The sequence below is a fragment of the Danio aesculapii genome, chromosome 12 (genome assembly GCF_903798145.1).
Source record: "Danio aesculapii chromosome 12, fDanAes4.1, whole genome shotgun sequence".
In the NCBI taxonomy this organism is placed as follows: domain Eukaryota; kingdom Metazoa; phylum Chordata; class Actinopteri; order Cypriniformes; family Danionidae; genus Danio; species Danio aesculapii.
In genome coordinates this window covers 33,178,296-33,201,480 of record NC_079446.1, presented here as the reverse complement: position 1 = coordinate 33,201,480, position 23,185 = coordinate 33,178,296, and the positions used below count along the sequence as shown (strand labels likewise).

Genomic DNA, 23,185 nt, shown 5'->3' with positions numbered 1-23,185 from the left:
TTTTAATGCTATACAGTACCAGTAGCTAAAACTCTGTCATTCAGAGGCATGAATCAGCGGACATGCGACAACTTTAATCATAAGATTAACACAAAACAAAAGTTTTCATCTGGAGCTCCTTCACGGGACTCGACACTGGTAAACACTCACTCCATCGGGCTCACGGCAGCACTCGTCACCGCTACCAAGCCGACCAATCACAGATTTTGCACTACGCGTCGTTGGGATGTGTAGTAACATTTTTTGAGAGGTGCACGTCAGCCGTGGCAAGGGGTATGCGCGTGCGCTTGACGCAGAAGTTTAAATCAGCCTTTAGGAACCACAAGATTATGTACATTAATTTCATATTCCTTTTGAGATTTGTTAAAAATTATTATTATAAATGTTAATAAAGTAGGCTTTATTCATGCTTTTTAATATTAAATGAATGTCCCTATTTTTATGATAGGGAAAAAAAATTATAAGCTAGCATGTATACAACAGTAATGGGCAATATCACAGTTTCTGCAGATATCATAATGGTCTTAAAAAAGGTCTTAAAAAGTCTTAAATTTGACATCAAGCATTAAATTTAAGACCTATATCACAATATCAAACACGCATAAACATAAACAGAAAATGCAAATCACAAAATTAGTGGTAAAATAAATGTATTCAAATTGAACGATACTAAAGACAGGTTAGAGGCACCATTGAAATACAGAAAAAACAAACAAACAAACATCTTAATTGATTTATACTTTCGCCTGGTGCTGCATCGCGCACCTCACGAACGGACGAGGCTTTTATACTTGGCGCATCACCATTGAGATATTGTTTTAAACGACAGGGGGCGGTCAAAAGAAACACACAGTAAAATCAGACAGATAAACAGAGAAGTAGAAAGTTTCCAGAACTAGGTCATATCATTGAAGATTTTTAAACTCTTATTTTTTTTAATCATTTTTATAACTTATTATAATGATTATAAAGATTTTTATAACCATTCAAGATTTTTTAAATCAAACTTTGATGCATCACTTGCTTTTGTTCATATCTTGGACAGTTCTACCTATTAAAGTTAAATATTAATGGCAACAGAACATGGGTTTCTCTACAGTTATATTTTTATTATGGCAAGAATAAAAGCAAAAAAAAAGTACACTTACAAAAAAATACCGGCCTTTTTTTTTTTATTTTATTTTGCCCACTCCACAATTGACACATTACTCTCTGGCTAGTTTCTGTCCTCTACTTGTAAGGTAAAGAGGCAATAATGGTCCAACATTCCTGACCATTATCACCAATACAGCCTAGAAATTGAGCATCAGTATATTGTAAACTGATAAGATTCATATATTCCTTTCCAGTTATCAAAGAATCATTTGTTGCTTAATTTTTAAAGTTTGTACCTTGTAAATTGTTTTAAATTCAAAATTGTAATATATACATCACTGTAAAACCTATGAACAGTGGAAAAACATAATCTGTAATATTAAAACCAACTGGATCTCCACTTTTGCATGGCCTCTTTTTTTTACCAAACTTTTACAAAAACTTTACTCCTTTCCCACGGCTGTTGCAATTTCTAGCCTATAATTATTGGTCATCTGGTTATCTCTATGATCACGCATGGACGGATCATAAAGATGTCTGTACAGTCATATCCATTTCAGACAAAATCCCTTCAAAGTGTTTTATATTCAACTCAAATCAAACGCGGTGCCCCGCTAACTGTTCACCCAAGTCTCAAAAAATTTTGTGAGCTCCCCCAGCCGAAATCATGTCGCGCGCAACCAAATTGAACCTCTGCAAACACATCGATGACGTAACATTCGCCGCGCGTACTGAGCTCAATAACAGAAAGCTGATTGGCTATTGCATGTTGGTCTCATTTGTAGTTGTAATACCGCAAATTACATTTGGACTAGTGAAATAAAGAACTACAACACCACGAAAATCAAGCAACAACAACAAAAAAAAAGAATTCAAATGAGCATTAGATGTAGCGTTACATGGACATCGAAAAATAACACCTGTGCAAAAATATTTAAGACCTAGAACAGCGGATTTAAGACTTAAAAAAGTTTGATTTTTTAATTTTTGACTTTTAAGACCCCGCGGAATCCCTGAACATATTATATGACTCAGATTAAAAAGCATAAAACTAATAACAATAAATTATTTAATATAGCATAAATATAATGTAAATAATATGAATTTGAAAATTAACACAATTTTATGACACAATTTATTCAGCAATCCATCCATCAAGTCATTTCGACCATTAAAAGTTCATTCAAATTCTAAAAGCATGACTGGTAATATTAAATCATACTGCTGAATCAACGCTGAAATTGTTTTTGATGGCACAATCAAATGTCAATGACAGCGTGAGTCATGATCGAGAACATGAAACTAAAAGGGATGAGCAAATCTCAAGCTAATAAATATGGATGAATGAACAAAGCAACCCAGAGAAGTCTCTCTGTTCGTATTTGTGTGTGAATGAGACACTTGGCACTGGAGTGACAGTGCTGGTAAAACGACAGACAGCTTAGTAAACACTCACTTTACAGTCTTTCAAAGAGGTCACACACTTTCTCACACACATACGCAAACAGCTGGCATTAAGACAAAGAAGCAACTGTGCATCAGATGACAGATTCAGCATTGAAGATTAATGTGACGTAACTTCACTGTTGCATATCTATGTTTGTTTGTGTCATGTGTATTTGTATTAGAGAGGCTGCCTTCACATCTACTATATTACAAAAGATTTATACATGCTGCTTATCACCAAATAAACTGCTGTCTTTTTTATGATACGGTTTTTGTCCAACCAGCTGTGACAAAACCAGAATGAAGACTTTGTATAGAAATCTTCCACCACATGTAAATAAAAGTCAGCATTATGTGTTTGCAAACCCTACTGAGATTGTAGAGCATTTCAGACACTGGTATAATGAGAGAAAATTATCATTATGTAGTGATTCATTTTACAAATTACTTGTGTGATATTCCCCACTTTGAATAAAAATTGTGAAAATGTTCAAAGTCAACGCAAACGTATTAAAAATATAAGTCAGGATCTGATTTTATGAAGCTTTAAGAAGGGCGTGTCATTGAGTATTGGCTGTAGTAAATATTAGGGATGCATGATACTTATGCACTATATGCACTATGCCAGAAAATATGCACTATGCCATAGTGTTGAGTGTTGCGAGAAAAATATTTCTTACTATATAACATTTTCCTAGAAAAATGCTATTTTTATTAGTAATGATTTTTTAAAATATTTTATTTATGTAATGATGTTAAAAAAATAAACAGGTAAAAGATATGTTTTCAGATCAAATTAATTCTACTTAAAAAATAAACAACTGTCAAGATGGATGCAAAGTTTAACTGTCAACATTTAGTCTTTAATACACTATTGGTTAGGAGTCTGCATTCTCATGGCTGTATCGTGGGAGCTGTGGGATCCAACCAGATTTCCTGCAGCGTGGGAATAAATTTCCGAATAGAACGCGGTAGCAGTCAGTAATTCTGGTGTAATTTGAACGGGAGAGGACGGTCTAACAATATAGCACTCCCAAGTCCAGACATTATTTCGGAAAAGCATATCTGTGATTTCTTCATTCTTATTGAGCATCGGTACAGCCAGTGCTCATGACTGTTACATGCTGAACGCATGGACCAGTGCTTTCTGCACATGTTTTTTTTTTTTTTTTTTCCCTTCGCACAGTCTGTGCGTGCATCATCTGCATAACAATCCACAGAGTGGGTTTCCAACATTGGAGAACAAAGTGAAATTGCACTGTCCTTCAGCTTGAATTAGAAAATGGTCAGTTTACTGTTAGGAAACACACATCAGTCATGTCTGATGTATGGGAGTCTTTTCATGCGGCATAGACGCAAATAAAAAAAAATTACCCTTAGCGCTATGTGATAATACCTCAAAGTTTTTCCATTTAGCAGTCACAAGACTGGAACCTGAGGTTTAAGGCGGCACTCATGTCTCATCACAAGGGGGCAAACAATGCTAACATTTAGCCTACAATTCTTTGTCAACATATCTGTTATCGCTCTCTTTTGGTAGTTTAAACGTCCAATTTAATCTAATTTAAACCAATTTAAACGTGAGATTTTGGAAACCAGATATAAATTTAGCGGGAATGGTCGGGTCGGGTAGAAAACGGAGGGTCAGGCAGCGGGTGAGCAAAGGCTAAATATACGACGGGAGTGGTCTGTGTGGAATAAAACTTTGCGGGAAAGGGCAAGAGCTAATAAATTAGTCCCGCGCAGACCTCTACTATGGGTGACAACCCTCAGCAGATGTTCTGACTCTGATTGGCTGTTGTTATTTTCTTGTCTTGACTCCCGCCATATTCATTATCAGTTCTGGGTTCACCTTTGAGCTGCTCTAACAGCAAGCAACTACTTAAGAGGTGGGGAAAAGATAATAAGGCCCCAGCTGATTGGTCAAATTCAGATAAACAACCAATGCATAAAATAAATGTAATTTACCACACATCTATGATACGTACATAGCATATACTATTATCGCAATAAAGGTAATTTTGTGATATATTGTGCAGCCCTAGTAAATATGAACCTGACTCAAAAGACACAAAGTTGATTTTACAATTTGTTGGTGCACAAATGTGTTCCTGAAGCGTTGTATGGTTACAGTTGAACCACTGAAGTCACATGGAATATTTTAACATGTTTTGATTCTTTTTTGGACTTTGAACATCAGATTTAATCTAAAATATATAAATTTGTGTTCTAAATATGAACAAAGGTCTCAGGGGATTGTAACGACATTAGGGTGAGCAAATAATAACAGAATTTTCTTTTTTGGGTGAACTAACATTAATTATATTTATTAATTATATTATACTTACTTTAATTATATTTATCTAAAGATAGTTTAGAGTTTATGTATTGAAAAGATGAGTTTCGGATCAAAGCTAAAGCTGAAAAGTCAAGTTGTTTAAGACGCTTGTTTGATTTAACTACTGGAAACATGGTGCATGACATCAAGTCACACTGAAAAAGATTATTCATTTACTAAATTGTTTTAAGGTAAGTGGTTGCAAAAAATTCATATGGGCTGAATTTAAACAAATTAAATTTAGTAATGTTCAACTTAATTTGTTTGTTTAAATTTAGCTATATATCAATTGTTTGCAACCACTTAACTTAAAACAATTTAGCAAATCCAATGAAAAATTTTTAAGTGCAGAGCATAGTGTAAAACTGCAGCTAAAACCCACCCACACATCTGGATTTGCCGTGACATAAATTAACATCATAAGTGTTTATTCCAAACTCGGATATAACACATATTGTTGCCTCTCTGTTTTTCTCTTTCACCGTCATAGGTAGTTGTGTGATCCAACCATAAGTCTAAGTGACAACATCCTTCCCTTGGCTATACACGTCAGCAGTCTTCCTCATCCTTTTTCAGATCCAAGACTCTCCCCTCGAAACTATAACCATCCCTTTCCTCTTTTCCGATTGTCTCGCAGTACTCCCTCTCTGGAACCCGATCTGCTGACCGTCTGCTTTTATTTATTGAACAGGTCCGATTTCATGCCAACAATAGGGGGATATGCAGGGAGGTGGGTCGCTCACTGCCCCTCTTCACTACTGCAAAACATTCAGGACTGGAAGCTTCCATTTGTGACACTGTTCTGCTGCTTTTTATATTACTGTTGGTTGTTTACAGCCCTGGCATTGTTTGTGCCCATAGTAAGGCACGTGAATGTTGCCTCCATTTAAACGCATTCATTTCAACACAGTCCTAGCATGAGGATCATTCTAGATGAGCTCAAAAGCATGTGGCTCACTTCTGTCTCAGCACAGGAGAAAATGCAGTTGACTTTCAGCATGTCGCAGCTGTGGAAAGTGTGTTTCACTTACTAAAATTAAGGGTAATACAGTAAACTGAAACAAATTATCTATTGCATGATATAAGCTGTATACAAAACTGCCAGTTAGTTGATTTTAGAAAGTGTTCTTGGATAAAGCTATCTCTTATAAAGTGGTTTGCAAAGCGTTAAAGACAACACAGCATCATCAAAAGCCAATTCAAGTGAGCTTTAGAGATTATGCAAATTTTAATGAATCCATCCAAGTCTGATTTATTAGTGCAATTGAAATCTTTAGATGATAAAAAAAATTTATAAAATGTAAGTTTGATGTCTTCCTACTGAGCTAACTGAACTGAGCTAAACTGAACTGAATTTAAACACTAAAAACTGAACTACACTGTTCCAATTTACTATGACCTTTTATGTGAAGCTGCTTTGACACAATCTACATTGTATAAGCGCTATACAAATAAAGGTGAATTGAATTGAATTCCTACTGCCATACATTTCCTTTGAAAGCAAGAATTTGAGTACACATACACATTCATGATCTGAACCAAAAACATGTGGTAAACGTAGTATAGTATTCATATTAAATCATATTAAATTTTGACATGGTAAGCCCTTAGTTTGCAACCTAAACAAAATCAAATCAGTTTTCTCAGTTTTACATACAGCATGCATTAATATAGTATTATTTTCTTTAATTTTTGTTTCTTCTCTCTGTACTCTTCTCAGTTTATTTACTCTTCTTCAGCATAACACGATTTTAGCATTTCAAGTTGATTACTGATCTCAAAAAATGCATCATTATTCAAAAAAACCATCATTTAACATTGAATCTATTTATTCAATGTTTATTTATACATGCGTTGAGTTTAGGCATTGGGGCTATATGCCAGTGCGTGTTTGCATGCAGCGAGTTTATGTGTATGTGTGCGTGTTGTTGTGGGTGTTTATGCAAGGATTAAGTTTATATGTATGTGCGTGTTTATGTGGGTGTATGCATGCCTCAGTTTTATATGTATATACGCAAGTTTCATATATGTGTGTGTATAGGTGTATATGCAAGTAATTTATAGGGGTATATGCACATGTGTGTGTTGATAAGCGAAGTTTGATTTAAATCCTACACGGCGCCTCATATTGACGACTGCAAACATATGTGCTGCCTCTGAGGATGTTAAAAGTCAGAGACTAATCGCATTGAATGACATGCACACATTTCTTCCTGTCATATTTACAGCTGGGAAACGTGTGAAAACTCAAATATGGTTGACGACGCTTATTGCTAGAGCAACAAGGGACGCTACAGTGACACCTTGATGATGCTTCAGCCATTATTGGTTAGACCGGAAACCATTTTACACAACTAACGATTCCTCCACATTCCAATCCTGTATATGTGAAAAAAAGCCTATTCATTTGATGCTCAGGAATAATATGAAATATTAGTATCTTAAACCTAAATCATATCTTGAAATCCATTTCTTCTCTTTGGCCCTTTGACACCTGTTGTCATTTTGACTATTTATTTTATTTTATGTCTTTTATATCCTGTTTTAGTTTTTATATCCTGAGTTTTAGTTATCTGTACAGCACGTTGGTTCACTTTGTGTGTTTTAATGGCCCATTTCCACTGAGTGGTACAATAAGGTACGGTACTGTTCAGTACGCTTTTATGGCTGTTTCCACCGTCAAACGGTACCTAAAAGCAAATCGTACCATACCACTTTTTGGGTACCCTTTTGGAAGGGTACCTAGCACAACAAAAGTGTACCAAAAGGCGGAGCAAGATGCGCAGTTGAACGCTGTTGGTTTACTGACATACGTCACTAGCAGGAGAATGACAACAATGGAACCTCCATTTTTAAAAACACAGCCGAGACATTACCCCGTAATAATATATACATATAATAACAAGCCATGGTCAACCCGAGCTTAAACAAACCTTGTCTTCGTCTTGATGAGCAGACACAAAGCCAAGAAGAGCAGAACTACCCTGTGCCCCGTAGTTGTTTACAAGGCTATAATGGACATTTACACATAAGTATTTATGTATAAAGCATCTGTTTTGTGAGAAGTGCTTCTCATATGATACGTGAACAACCCACACAGCTTTACTTTGACATTTCCTTGTGCGAGAATGACGTTGACTAAAACTTTCTGTCATACACCATGCCCACCCAAAAAGTACCATTGGTACCCTTTTGGCAGTGGAAACGCAAGCCTGATAAAGGTGACCCGTACTGTACTGTACCATTATAAGTTTGATTGACTGATTGGTTGATAAAACTGCTCCAGTTTTATCAACACTTCTGATGTCACACTCCATTAGATCCTGATTTTTATTAGAAATGGACTGAAATTTAAGTTGCTAGAAACTAACTTGACATACAAGAAGTAGTGCTTGCCCTTTTATTCAACTATAAAATGTTAATCACATACATATAGGACATGGGTGAACAAATAATGACCAAAGTGATTTAGTTCTAGAAAAAACCTCCCTTTAAAATCAGTATTCACAGATGTCCAATACATTCTCTGTGTGTTCCTCAATGCTGCTTTGCTTCTCTCAGTAATTTAAGACAGCAGAGTAAAAGCTTTCTCTTTCTCTAAACATTCGTGTAAAGCTCTTACTTCACTTTTCAGATCGCCCAAACTTCCTCATTCCACCACATGCCATGTTTCTAGGCTGACTTCATAAAAATATGAGGATGGGAGGTGTATCTTTGGCAGGTCCAAGTGGAGTTTTATGGGGAAAATCCAAGAGACCATGCATGGGGAACTTTCCCTCCACAAACATTGCGTCTTCAGGAGCACAAACCAGATGGACACAGTTGCTATGGACACCAAGAGGTTTGCAAGCCTTTCTGAAATGTCACATTCTCCCCAAAACACCTCCCCCCACAAACACAAACTTGAGAGTCTGGTCTTTATTTACAGTCTACGCAGACAACACTCTCCTACAGAGCATCTAATGAGGCTACTGGACTACAGCCCACCGCTGAGGCTTAAAGTACTTACAGTGATTTGCATAAAGGGCTTTTTTTCTACACAGGGTGTTCAAGAAGAAAAAAAAAAACATCAAACAATTATCATTCGGCCTTTTTAGAGGTTGTGAAAGAACTAAAATACATCAAGACCCCTCTTGAGAGGAAATGTTTGTGATATGTTACTGTTTAAGTCTCTGCACTGGTGAAATAAGGATGTGAAACTATTTATTATTATTACTTACTAGTTGACTATAATCAATGGTTAATGGAATAAAAAAATATATATTATATATTTATGTTATTAAAAAATTTTAGTGGCTCTTATGGCTGTGAATCTTTGTGTAAACACTGAACTCAAATATGATTTTAGGAATTCTGAGGATTCATATATGAAGAGTTCAGATGTAAAAGCTTGACAGGAAAATGAATTAAATCGATTATGCATAGGTTTTAGATTTGATTCAAATATGCTTCTGCAAATGAACAATGATCTGATTCAATTCAGAATTAAACTGATCTCTCCATTGATTTGGGGATTTAACACTGGAACTACCAGAAGTCTATACCCACTAGAGGGGTCATTCCGACAACTCTCATATAAGACATCTTATTGTCACATCATTAAAATTAAGCTTTGAATGTCTGCCATCATATTTAATTAAGTCATCACCCTAAAAACACAATCTTTTTGGTAATACACACTATAAATGTAAAGTTAAGCTACTAGACTGCCCGCATCCATGCCTCACTTTCATTTTCGTTTTTACAAGCAGGGGAGAAGGTATTTTTCTCAGCACTGAATATACTGTTTTGAGAGACATATCTGATGTAATGTTATGCTTTTGCCAACCGAAAGTTATGTTTTTGTTAGCAAGAAGTTGCTTGGCAACTGAGCCATGTATATATTTGAGATCACATGAAAAAGTAGATCCAACGTCCTTTCACTCGGTGGCCATCTTTGAAGTGCCTCTCGGGCATTATTCTTCAAAACTGTTTGCCAAGCTTACGATTACATTCCATATTTGGAGTCACCAATAAACAAGATGTTTCGTTTCTCATAAGTTTCATTTCTAAATGTCAAAATTAAACAAAATTGACATTTTCAGATTGCCCAAGTTAATGTGCATGTGCACTTGAATGAAATGCGATCCCGACACCAACCTCATTTATGGCCATTCTACATATACCTCTGGATAATGACCACCTGACAATCGTACTGGTCTTCTGAAGTAATCCACAACTTGGTCTTGATGGTGAATCTCCTCCAGAAATAACAGCGACTTTGTTTACAAGTTTGTGGACTTTTTAGTAATTTATGTCATGTGATGTGGTTTGACAGGGTGGACTGTACCTTGTGTTTGTTTCATACAGATTACAAAACCAAAAACTTTTGTATTCAATTGCACTTGGTTCATTTAAAAGCGCAGATTTCAAGCTTTATGTGCATATATTTCTTATGTCTGTGAAGCAAGTATTCGCTGATATTCCAGCGCGTTTGCTGACCAACAAACTATCATAAGAGCACACATTTGGTCCAAGCTTTTCCCCCGGAGAAACATCAGTCTATAGCGATGGATGATTGGCTCCTGTACTAGTAGGCAGGGCTTCACTTTTCCCCAATCAAATACACGTCTTGTGTATTCCATAGTCTTTGGTAGATCTTAAATGCATGCAGTACTTTTGACCACTATGGCAGATATAGGTAGCAATACTCATAACTCGTTTGTGTTTTGTAATAACAATAAAATAATTATGTTAGAAAGAAATATACACGTTAGGGCTGCTCGATTATGGGAAAAATCATAATCACGATTATTTTGGTCATAATTGTAATCACGATTATTCAAAACAATTATCAGTTGAAGTCAAAATTATTCGCCCTCCTGTGAATTTTTTTTAATATATAGAAATATTTCCCAAATTATGTTTAAAATAGGAATTTTTCACAGTATTTCCTATAATATTTTTTCTTCTGGAGAAAGGCTTATTTGTTTATTTCGGCTAGAATAAAAGCAGTTTTAATATTTTGAGACCTATTTTAAGGTCATTATTATTAGCCCCCTTAAGCAATATTTGAATGTCACTTTAAGCTGAATACTCGTATCTTGAAAAATATCTAGTAAAATATAATGTACTTTACATCATAGCAAAGATAAAAGAAATCAGTTATTAGAAAGGAGTTATTAAACCCGTTATGTTTAAAAATGGGTTGAAAATAAATCTTTGCAATAAACCGAAATTGGGGGGGAAGGGTCGCTAATAATTCAGGAGGGCTAATAATTCTGACTTTAATTGTATTTATGCACAGTAATTTTCCTCCCTGTAAATAAGGAAAGGAAAATAAATACAATAGAATAAAAATATGAAACAAACTGTGCTTTAAGCATCTTTACTGTAAGAAAAAAAAAAATTCAGCTACAAAAGTCCTTCAGTCAAGAGCAGTGAGGGATTTTCTCCATTTGTTGGAGAAAAACAGGCGGCAGGATGAATATTGTGCTGTCACTTAAAGAATAGTGCGGCTCTGATATGGTTTCACTTTCACATGTCTTTTGATTCTCAACTTGTTTGTTTATAACACAAATGAGGGTTAATATGAATTACTAAACACCGCGCTCTGACACAAATGTGCATGTATTTGACCATTAAAGCACTCGCATTAAGATGCCGTTGAATGTGTGTGCTCCGCACGTCTCCGAGGCTAAGTGCGCACACACACAGAAGCAAACGGTCTAGTTTGCGCTTTTAAACATGAATGATTTGAATGTTCATCAATGAATGATGCGCATCCCGTGCTGCAAACGTTACATTAAAGTACATACTTTTAGTAATGTTCACGTGGAACTGAGCTTTGCAGAGCAACAAATGTGTACAACTGAAAAGGGGGGTATATGATGCAATAATCGTTTTTTTAATCTCGATTAATGCTTTTTCATAATCGTTAGAAGCCAAAATCGAAATCGAAATTTGATTTTCATTTAATTGCACAGCCCTAATACACATATTGGGGAAAAGTCAGGCCTTGGTAGTAGGGTTGGGCGATGTCGACTAATTTGGCATCGTATTTTTTTTATCGTAATTTTGAGGTCTAATGTGAAACATCGCGATAGACGATGTAATAGTCGTCACAGGCAGCAGTGAATTAATTATTTATGAATAATTAATTAATTCATAACAAATTAATTATTTGTAGCCTACTGTTTCAACTACCTGACCCGCATGGGCTTTGTTTTACCCATAACCAAATCATAAATAAATAAAGATAAGTTACACACAAAATATCACCTGTCAATCACTTTTTCCTCGGGACTCTGGCATAAATAGGCAGAGTGATCTGTGTTGTTATAATGGCGTCGACAAACTTGGTTGGTAAAAAGGTGCACAAACAACAGGAACTAACCAACAGTATCTGAGGTTTTCGCTAAAATTACTAAACACAAGCGTGAAAGCGAAAGATTGAAGCAGTGTACTTGCGATGTGAGACATGTTACCTGATAGATTCAAAAGACCAAAGAGTCGTTAGAGACGAGATTAATCAAATATATCATGTTTAACAACTTGTGAGACACGATCCAGCGGTACATCCTTGATATCCTTGAACTGTCCAATGTACACTCCTCTCTGGGTTGACTGCTGGAGCTCAGACACTGCAGCGCATGACAGAGTGTGTTTGTGTGTGTGTGCGTGTGTGTGCGTGTGTGTGTGTGTGTGTGTGTGTGTGCACTCATGGTCACATGTTCATTTTCAGTGGTATAGTGTGGAAGGAGGGCTTTTCAGAAATGCTAAGTGAAACGCCAGTGTGGACGTGGATCGTTTTCGTTTTAAAATGCCATTTTAAAACTAAGACGTATTAGCGTAAACGGGGTCTAAGTGTGTATTTTTCATGTGTGGGTTGCTGCTGCGATGGCAGTGGGGCAGAGGATCGCGATACCAGCTCAGCATCGTGATGGCTATTGGCCATCGGCGATGGAATCATCTATTGACCCAACCCTACTTGGTAGTTCGAGTGTTAAATAATATTTTGCTTATATACATTTTAAATACGCAATGCTACTTCACTGAATCATAATTGCAATTCAATTTTAGTATCTTAAGACATTTACTGTTCTAAAGAAATGCATCAATTCAAAAGCCATGGTTTAACATTGAATATGAAAATAAAGCTGCTCAATATGTGCAACAATAAAGTCCTTTACAATATACCACACATAGCTCTGACTATCTTTGTCATTTTGGCAACACAAAGTCATATGTTATCCCTGACTCACTAAAAGCGGTGTGATTTAGACACATGTGAAGCTGGCTAAAGATAGAACAATGTCATAAACAAAAAAACTAGCTCTTCTAAACACAAAAGATCATCCACCACAGACCACAAACTCATTGTCATCTTGAAAACCAAAAAGGATAACGAGTGAAAGATTATCCAGTGGACAGAAACGGTCATCAATCTCTGACTCATTTCATGACACTTGGCTTGTGTCACCTTTGCAAGATTGTAGTCACATGACCTGGTTCCACATGACCTCTATTCTGTACCCTAATCTGACGAGTTTAGTCCTTCTTGGAGTAAATGAGTAGAGGTCATGTGCAATACGAGCAATACAAGGCCTCACAGCTGGTGCTGTAGACAAATGGCAGCCATCAGTTGTTGTGGTTGAATCTGAATGGTGCACATGATGAAACAAAACAAACAGATATCTGATATCAATGGTGGTACTCTTGCTGAGAGATGTACTGCAAGCTTACTGTCGAGTCAGAGAGTGTCAGGGGACAATACTGCTCTCTCACAGACAACGCCAAAACACTATTCCCTAGTGATTTAAGAAGTACTTTTTTTCCAAAGCTATGCTTACATCAGTTGTGGCTGGAAAAGAATGCCAGGAATGTTCCCAACTTTTTCTCTTGGCTACAAGTGGTGTGAAGCTAAGTCTCTACACGTTGTAAACACAACCTGCAATCTCCAATGAATCGAATCAAAATGACACCTGTCACCTGGTGATAGAGAACAGCATGTGTAAAATGACAGATATCATTTTGAGAAGCATGTGTCCTTTTGCAGGACAGGTATAGTTAGCAAACATCACTGAATTAGCAATCATGTTTCAAATATCAGACATGTCTCATAATATCAACACAACAAGGCTTGGATGACAAACTTGGACAGGGAATGCTACTACTCCCTGCTATATTAATAATTCAAACGCTCCATGTGGAACAAGGAACATTGCCTTGGCTTTCTACATTTTTCTATGTTTAATTCTCAGCTTCTCTGGTTGCATTGGATTTACTAGGAATGTTTGAGAAAAAAAATGTTAATATTGACCTTATTCTTCAATGCGGATGTGCGCGCGTTTTTGCGATTGTTTTAGAACTTCCAATTCAGCTGCCTATGGGAGAAATGACTAGGAATAATAAACGGCAGAAAACGGTCACACTACTTACTCTACAAACAAGTGTTTGCATGACAGTAAAGACAAAGTAGAATAATATAATAGGAAAATGTCAGTTTGCAACACCAAGCAGCAAAACGAGCTGTTTTTAACGTTTAAAAGTGAATGGAAGTGAATGAGACCGGAAGTCTTGAGCCAAAATGATTCAAATGGCTGCGGCCACTCATATGCGGAGAATAAGGTGAATAACGTTGTCATTTAGAGCATTTTCTTGTCAAATATTTTAATAAAAATCAGAGTTATCCAGCTATTACTTATAAACTGTTCATAAGTGAAAACATTGGTATCGTTTTGTCTAAAAATCCATATATTAAATTCAAGTTTATTGGTATAGTGCTTTTTACAACAACTATTGTTTCAAAGCAGCTTGACATAAGGTGCACATTATTGCATTAAAATCAAAAGAACTTTTATTCTTTAACAATGTCAACCTGTGACGCGGTCCCTATATTGTTTACCGTACTACTTTGAATATTCGGTCTATAATACCATGCAAGTACTGTATGGCTTAGTAATAAGAGTCATACCTGCAGCCTGCCAGCCAACCAGTAAGCATACAGTAGTCGCTTTAGTACAAAGCATGTGGGAGAATGAGACTGATGAGAGAGTGATGACAAGTTTTGCTTGCTAACTACATAACTGAAAACGTGCTAGATTTAATACAGTTTTTCATTCAGAATTGTAGTATTATAAAGTACTACAAAGTTTTTTAACTGGTGAATGACATGATCTAGTAGGTCTCTGTCATCTTTAAGATGCGCGTTCATGATATAAGGAGGCGTGGCTTTGGATGATAGGGGAGGGACTGTATTTTAAAGATATTATGCTACCAGGTTAGAATTTAGGCAGATCACCTACTGCACCTTTAAATTACAATCAAATATAAGTTAGTACATACAGACATAGTAAACCTGCAATTTTATAGCATATAGGTGATATCTATGTGTACATGGTTAATAAAGAGTATTTGTGTATTAAGTATATGTGTTGTCCTCAGTAAATGTCTGAAGACATGCCATGTTTTTTTGCCATTTGGACTTTTTTGTCACTTTAGAAGAAGTGTCATCAGTGGTTTGCAGAACAAAATAAAAAGGGACTCAAATGCAACCATGAACTGTAAATCCAGACAAACAGAGAATATTCATGTGGTCTGTCACATTTTCCATAACTGCATGTATTTGAAAATAACAGCTAACACTACCATGAAACACCATGAAATAAAAGCCTGTGTGATATGCAAACACGGTTATTTTATTAACACTAAGTTCATTCATTCATTTTTTTGTCGGCTTAGTCCCTTTATTAATCTGGGGTCGCCACAGCGGAATAAAGCGGCAACTTATCCAGCATTTGTTTTACGCAGCGGATGCCCTTCCAGCTGCAACCCATCTCTGGGAAACATCCACACACACTCATTCACACTCATAAACTACGGCCAATTTAGCCAACCCAATTCACCTGTACCACATGTCTTTGTACTGTGGGGGAAAACGGAGCACCCGGAGGACACCCACACGAACGCAGAGAGAACATGCAAACTCCACACAGAAATGCCAACTGACCCAGCCGAGGCTCGAACCAGCGACTTTCTTGCTGTGAGGCGACAGCACTACCCACTGCGTCACCCCTCAACACTAAGTTGCCTATGTTTTTCCAGTACTAAAAAAGCCAAAGCATGTTTTTAAATACCTAATACTAAAGATGTCCACAGAAATCCAGCCTAAACCTGTTGCAACTGACTAGGAACTGACTACATCTCTGAGGTCTGAATGACAAACAACACAATAATGTTTGTGAATATCGGATTGCAGAATAGACAAATAAGTGTTCCGTTAATCCTCGGGTAAATAAAGCACCGTTACAAAAGCCAACACCTATAGAAGTTTATTCTCCACAATTGAATAGCACACAAATTGTTTTTATGTGAATGAATAGTGTCCTAAAGCCTGACATGCGGTTGCTTTCTCAGCAAGAGAGACAACTGACAACAGTTGCCATCTGACAGGTGACAGGAATCAAACGTATCTTCTGTTTCAGTAGACTTGTTGTCTAATAAAATGTAAACTGCTTATGTTCAGCTTGACTGATTTAAAATGGATATTCATGATTTACAATAGTCATCGGATTTGAATGAATGATTAATATTCTCCTGCAAATTCAAGCATGTTTAAAACGCCAGAGTCTTGTCTAAGCTGGTCTGCTGGTTTACCAGTCTGATCACGTTGGAGTATTCTCTGATTTGAGCAATTTTAAACTAAAGTTAGTCGGGAAACTAAGCTGTAAACCAGCTGGACCCGCAAAACCAGTTAAACTTCAGCCTGGCTAGATTGTGAGACCATCTTGAACCAGTTAATTTAAAACCATGAAACCAGCTTGAGCTCGTTTAAGACTGTTTTCCAAATATTTGATTTGATAAAGCATTTCTCCAAAACAAGTAACGTTACGCCCCTTTTACTGCGACTAGTCGATATCTTGACTAAAGTTATCACGTTCAGACTTGTTTTGGAAGCTATTCGAACTCTTACTGAATCAGCTGAATGAAGATTAATTCAGTAACTCAATGAGACTCACCGGTATAAAGCGTAACCTGATGAAAAAGCAACGCGAATCGATTCAAAAGATTCGAATCACTAAAAAGAATCAAACCCCCTCCGCTAACGGTTTATCGTGTTTTCTGAAGAAAACGGTAAGCAAATGTACATATTTGCCTGTTGGTCGACGCTAGACAAAAGTATAACAGACATAATTCTCACAAGACCGGTATTTATACAAAACAATACCGGTGAAACAGATTTAAACATGAGAGAGAATGTTATAACTGAACTCGCGGTTCGTTTCGACGTAACCGACGTTACCATTAAAACCACTACAGACTATATGCTTGAACTATGTCAAATTCAACATTTCACTCACCTGTGTGATCACAAATGTCCTCAGTGCGGTCAGACTACGCTGCAGGAAACTATAAAAACCGACAGCAAGGGAACTTTCCTTTCCAACTGATGCTCGTTCGGGTTTTCCCTTCTGCCATTAAGTTTGTATCGTTGAGTGTTGTGTGAAATATAAACCTCGGATGAGACGAACGTGCGTTTCAGCCGCCTGTCATTGACTAGGCTCACTCTCAGCAGTTGATCGGATGATCCCGATGCTCATCTACGCCACGGCGGGATCAGCTGTCATCCCAATGGAAGCGCCAGCAGGCTGATCCTGAACTGCCTCCATGCTGACATCAACATCAACACACACACACAACCACCCTCTGCTGACAGCGAGCGCAGGGCTGCCTTCCACATGCCTGAAGGAAAATCCTGCAGGAGCTTCAGCACGAGGTATCCGTTTTTAATAGTGTTTAAACAAAGTAGACATTTAAATTACTCTTCTGATGTGAAACCACTGGATTGGTGTTTTATTTCACTCGATTTAAGTTTATATATATATATATATATATATATATATATATATATATATATATATATATATATATATATATATATATATATATATATCTTACTTTTATTTTATAGATATATGTGCATTATAAGTTCAAGTCTTGCTGGTTAGTAGTTACAAAAAATTAACAATTTTGTGTAACGTTACTTATCTTATTTTAATAACATTATTTTAATAACATCTTATTATAATAACAATTATGTTTTTATATATATAGCTAAATTGTCCGTAGTGTATGTGTGTGAATGAGAGTGTATGAGTAATTCCCAGTGATGGGTTGCAGCTGGAATGGCATCTGCTGCGTAAAGCTAAGGTCACACCAGAGTTTCAGTGTGTGCGAAATTCTGTCGTGTGGCGCTGCGAAAAGGGGCGGGATTAAACAAGATGATTAGACATTAATAAAGCGAGCGATTGCTCCATGTTTTTAATCAACCTGCGAAACTCGACGCATGACCCCGCGTTTCCGGTCTGACGCATTCGCGTGCGTTTGAATGGAAGTCTATGGAAGGAAAAGTCAAGTGTGACCGCAGCATGACCCCGCGTTTCCGGTCTGACGCATTCGCGTGCGTATGAATGGAAGTCTATGGGAAGAAAAGTCAAGTGTGACCGCAGCTTAAAGGTACGGTCACACTTGACTTTTCCTCCCATAGACTTCCATTCATACGCACACGAATACGTCAGACCGGAAACGCGGGGTCATGCGTTAAGTTTCGCAGGTTGCTGCGGTGCAAAGTTCAAGCTTGGTGAACTCTGACCAGCGAAATCGCATCACTTGGCTGCATGAGACCAATCGAGGATCAAAACAGGACCTCTCTGAGCAGAAATTTAAAGCATGGAGCAATCGTTCGCTTTTTTAAATGTCTAATTAGCTTGTTTAATCCCGCCCCTTTTCGCAGCGCAGCACGACAGGATTTCGCACTCACAAAGCCCGGTGTGACCGCAGCTTTAAGGTGCGGTCACACTTGACTTTTCCTTCCATAGACTTCCATTCAAACGCACGCGAATGCGTCAGACCGGAAACGCGGGGTCATGCGTCAAGTTTCGCATGTTGCTGCAGTGCAAAGTTCAAGCTTGGTGAACTCTGACCTGCGAAATCGCATCACTTGACTGCATGAGACCAATCGAGGATCAAAACACAACCCCTCTGGGCAGAAATTTAAAACATGGAGCAATCGCTCGCTTTTTTAAGCTACGGTCACACCGGGCTTTGTGTGTGCGAAATTCTGTCGTGCGGCGCTGCGAAAAGGGGCGGGATCAAACAAGCTTATTAGACATTTAAAAAAGCGAGCGATTGCTCCATGTTTTACATTTTTGCCCAGAGAGGTCCTGTTTTGATCCTCAATTGCTCTCACGCAGTCAAGTGATGCGATTTAGCAGGTTAGAGTTCCCCAAGCTTGAACTTTGCACTGCAGCAACATGCGAAACTTGACGCATGACCCCGCGTTTTCGGTCTGACGCATTCGCGTGCGTATGAATGGAAGTCTATGGGAAGAAAAGTCAAGTGTGACCGCACCTTTAAATGTCTAATTAGCTTGTTTAATCCCGCCCCTTTTCGCAGCGCCACATGACAGAATTTCGCACACACACAGCCCAGTGTGACCGTAGCTTAAAACGGTTGTTGCTAGATTGTATACATTTGCGGCCGGAAGTTAATGAGAATTCTTTCTATTATTTATTAAATTTCCCATTTATTGTATTTTATTAACTTCTACCCCCACCCCAACCATCACAGTAACCTAAAAACAGTAGTTGCACCGAGTATTATTTATGTTATCTATTAAATTACCCAATAAATTGTATCTTTTAACACCTACACCCACCCCAACCCTAAAACCAACCGTCACAGTACTGTAAAAATATTAATTATTGTTATACAGTGTCATAAAAAATGCTGCTTTATTAATGTGCATATCGCACTTCCGGCCGGCCGCATATCTGATCAAGACTTTACTTCGTAAAAAACCAAAGTCCCTTTAAGGCAAGTCATTCACTCAGCAGCCATCTTTGAAACGCCTCACGGGCAGTATGTTCGGGCATTCCGTCTGAATGGGGAAACATCAAATTCTCCAAAACTGCTTTTCAAGCTTACCATTGAATTTCATATTAGGAATCACCAATGAAATTAAACAACAACCGTCTCTTTAGTTTCATTTCTAAACGCCCAAATCACACAAAATCTGTAGAAACTCACTATATGGTCAATCTAAAGTGATCGATGATTGGCTCCCATACTAGAAGGCGGGCTTTATTCGCCATATTGACCCACTTTTCCCCATTTAAAAGATACGAGTGACATGTCTTGTGAATTCTATAGTCTTTGATAAAACATATGCTGGATACATTGGCGGTTCATTCCGCTGTGGTGACCCCAGATTAATAAAGGGACTAAGCCAAAAAGAAAATAAATGAATGAATGAATAAAATATAAATACATAAATATACTTATGTTCAGCTACACTTTTTCAATGGTTTCAGAAAAGTTGAAATGCGTTGAGAATATAATTAAAAAAAACTTATTGCAAAAGTTTGCAGTGGAATAAGGAAATGAAATTTTATCCATTTCACAAAATATTTATTGCAATAATACATATAAATTGCATTTTTAAAGAAATTGTATTTTTCTGGAATAATTAATATCATTTAATAAAAAATTATAATAAAGTTTTTGCAACAAAGTACTCAAAACTGATGAATCCTATATTATTCTGATATAGCATCTTATTTATTTATTTACTTACCGATTTATTGATTGATTAAGATTTTTAATCAATTTTTAAGTTTACTCTCAGAGATTGAGAATACAGATACCCTTCATTTGCTAATAATACTGCAAAGCTTAAAAAAACAACAACAACAACAACAACATCTATAAAGTTGTAAAGCATTTTATCAGTTTATGAAAACAAGTGTTCAATATTTTTCCACAAGGAAAGAGAACAATGTTTTAAGACACATGTTTCAACCACTGTCAGAAGTTAGAATATTTCTGCTGTGTCTGCATTAACTAAAACTTCCTTTTAAACAAAAACAATGAAAGGAAGCTACATGTGAGGCCCTTGTTTGTAGTGTAGAGCAAGACTTATTTCATCAGATCTTGTCTTCCTCATAACAGACACATCATTCTGTGCCCAACACCTGTCCCCTGACCTGGAGTATTTACTCGTCTTGGAGTTTTATTTAGTTCTGAAAGCCCAAGCCAAGTGTGCACATCCACTGTTGAGCAAGGGCAGATAATAACATCTGCCGCGTGGGTTTCATTGTGGCATTGAGCTCTGTGTTGTGAGCCGCTCTGACACGACATGCCCACAGCATCTATGAGAAAATGCCAGATCTGTCATATCCTGGAAGCATGAAAAGCTTCTGTTGTCCGTTCCCACTGTGACATTTTCATTGAGAAAGCCCATGTGAGCTTGATGCTCTTTGTTGCTATTCATCCTTGTTGATCTATTCATGAACTTTGTGTCATTCTCATACAACGCAAGCCCTGCCATTTTATTTTAGACACTTTATTATAGACCGTAAAAGCCAGATTGTTGATCTTTTTTGATTGCAAGCAGACCACTAATAGTTGGAATGAATAATCCTTTTTCTTGGCGGAAATTTCCTTCATTTTCTGTTTCATTGATGGAACAGCTCTCCAAACAACATTATTCTTGGTTTTGAGAGATTAAGTAGCGCTTGGATTTTCCAGCGGCAGAGCTTTTAATCCTCACGCACGACATTCCTAGATGACATTTTCCTTTTTCCTGTTATTCAGAGGGTATTGTTATTCTATGTATGTGTTATACCCAGGAAGAACACAGGACATTTTAGCACCGTAGTTTAATCTTTGCATCTAAAGTAAATACATTTACTCCTTTTGCAGGCGCTTTTGTCCAATGCGACATACAAGTGAGGATAAATGAAGCATTAAAAAAAAAATCATCGGATAGTTGCAGTATGTAAATGTTACGTTAACTCTAAGTTACTAAATATACAAGTGTAAATGTTGTGATTACTATTATATATTTTGTGTGTTGATAAGAAAGGGTCTGTTGTCAAGCCCACTCACCTGCGAAATGATAATTATTTACATACATATTGTTTTGCAATATAAAGCAATATAAAGCATTGATTATTATACATATTTAGTCATGTCTGTCTTTGAATGTTTTTGAATTCAAATGTAATGCTAAAACAGTTCATTTTGGGGTGAATGAACTTTTTTAACGCTTATAAAGGCTTGCAATGGTTCCACTTAGACAGTTTTTTGTTAATGTATTTTGTTTCAAAGAAAATTTTAGTCACACTTGTTGTGTGTCATGTTGTGCTGCTCTTAAATTATTTGTTTTTACATTTTCTGCAATCTTTAGGATTCATTTCTACTACATTCAAAGCTTTTTTCACTTAGTAAAAGCAATGATTTGAATTTACCGCTACACCACTGACCCCTAGTGTTGTTTAGGGTTCAGTAAACAGGATTTTATCTAAGCTTACGTAGTTGAGTGGAGAATTTATAAAGAATAAAATCCATGAAAAACACAGTTCAAAACACTGTATAAGTTACTGTATGAAAACTTGCATAATCGCAAGCATAGGTTTGTGCACAAGAAGATGATATTATCAGCGATGCAGTCAGGTTTGCAATAAAGAATTCAACATTATTGGATAGTTCACCCCAAAATAAGATGTCAACACAAGGCTGTGTGAATTATGTTCAGTTTTTTGCACAGACTGATTGTTTAATTTCATAAGCCCTCAATGTATCCTCGGGAGCCACAGTATTAACTTGCTTGCATTAGATAGTTTTTCACTCTAAGAGTGATGGTAGTTTTGGACTTTTTTGAATCTATGATGAATCAATACAATGGTTTTTAAGCTAAAATATCTTTGATATTTCACTGATTGAAAGGAGTCTGTAAAAAAATCATAAACAAATGTGCATTATTCATACAATAATTGCTGAGCTTATAAATCATTTTGCCACATCAACAATTTTGCAGAAAAGAAGTCTTTGCTTTTTAATTTTTTTACTTGATTTTTACATGTACTTGGTTAACAGATCTGAAAGGGATAGTTCATTCAAAAAATGTAATTGCCATTATTTCCTCATCAACCTTCAAAATATCTGTTTGAGTTCCTTCTGTTGAAAACAAAAGAAGATATTTTGAAAAATGCTAGTACTGTAGCTGGTAACCCGTTGACTTCCATTGTATTTTTTTCATATCGATGCAACCAACATTCTATAAAATATCTTCTATTGTGTTCAACAGAACAAAGAAACTCCTCAAAGTTTATGAGGGAGAATAAATAATGAGATCATTTTAAATATTTGGGTGAACTATCCCTTTAACTCAATGATGTTACTCGAAGCAAATATCTTCAGCTGAACCGCTTTAAGAAATTCACTTTATACTAGATAACAAATGTATAATTCTATAGACAGATC

At 36.7% G+C, this 23,185-nt stretch overlaps 1 protein-coding gene across 1 annotated transcript in view; it reads right to left on the bottom strand.

Annotated features, from left to right (window-relative positions):
* The window catches only part of dnmbp (dynamin binding protein), an 81,977-nt gene extending 64,436 nt beyond the window's left edge, over positions 1–17,541 (bottom strand). The window contains exon 1 of the mRNA XM_056468868.1: positions 17,221–17,541. The gene's annotated coding sequence lies outside the window, so the exon portion shown is untranslated. The remainder of the gene's footprint in view (positions 1–17,220) is intronic.
* Between the last annotated feature and the right edge of the window lie 5,644 nt (positions 17,542–23,185).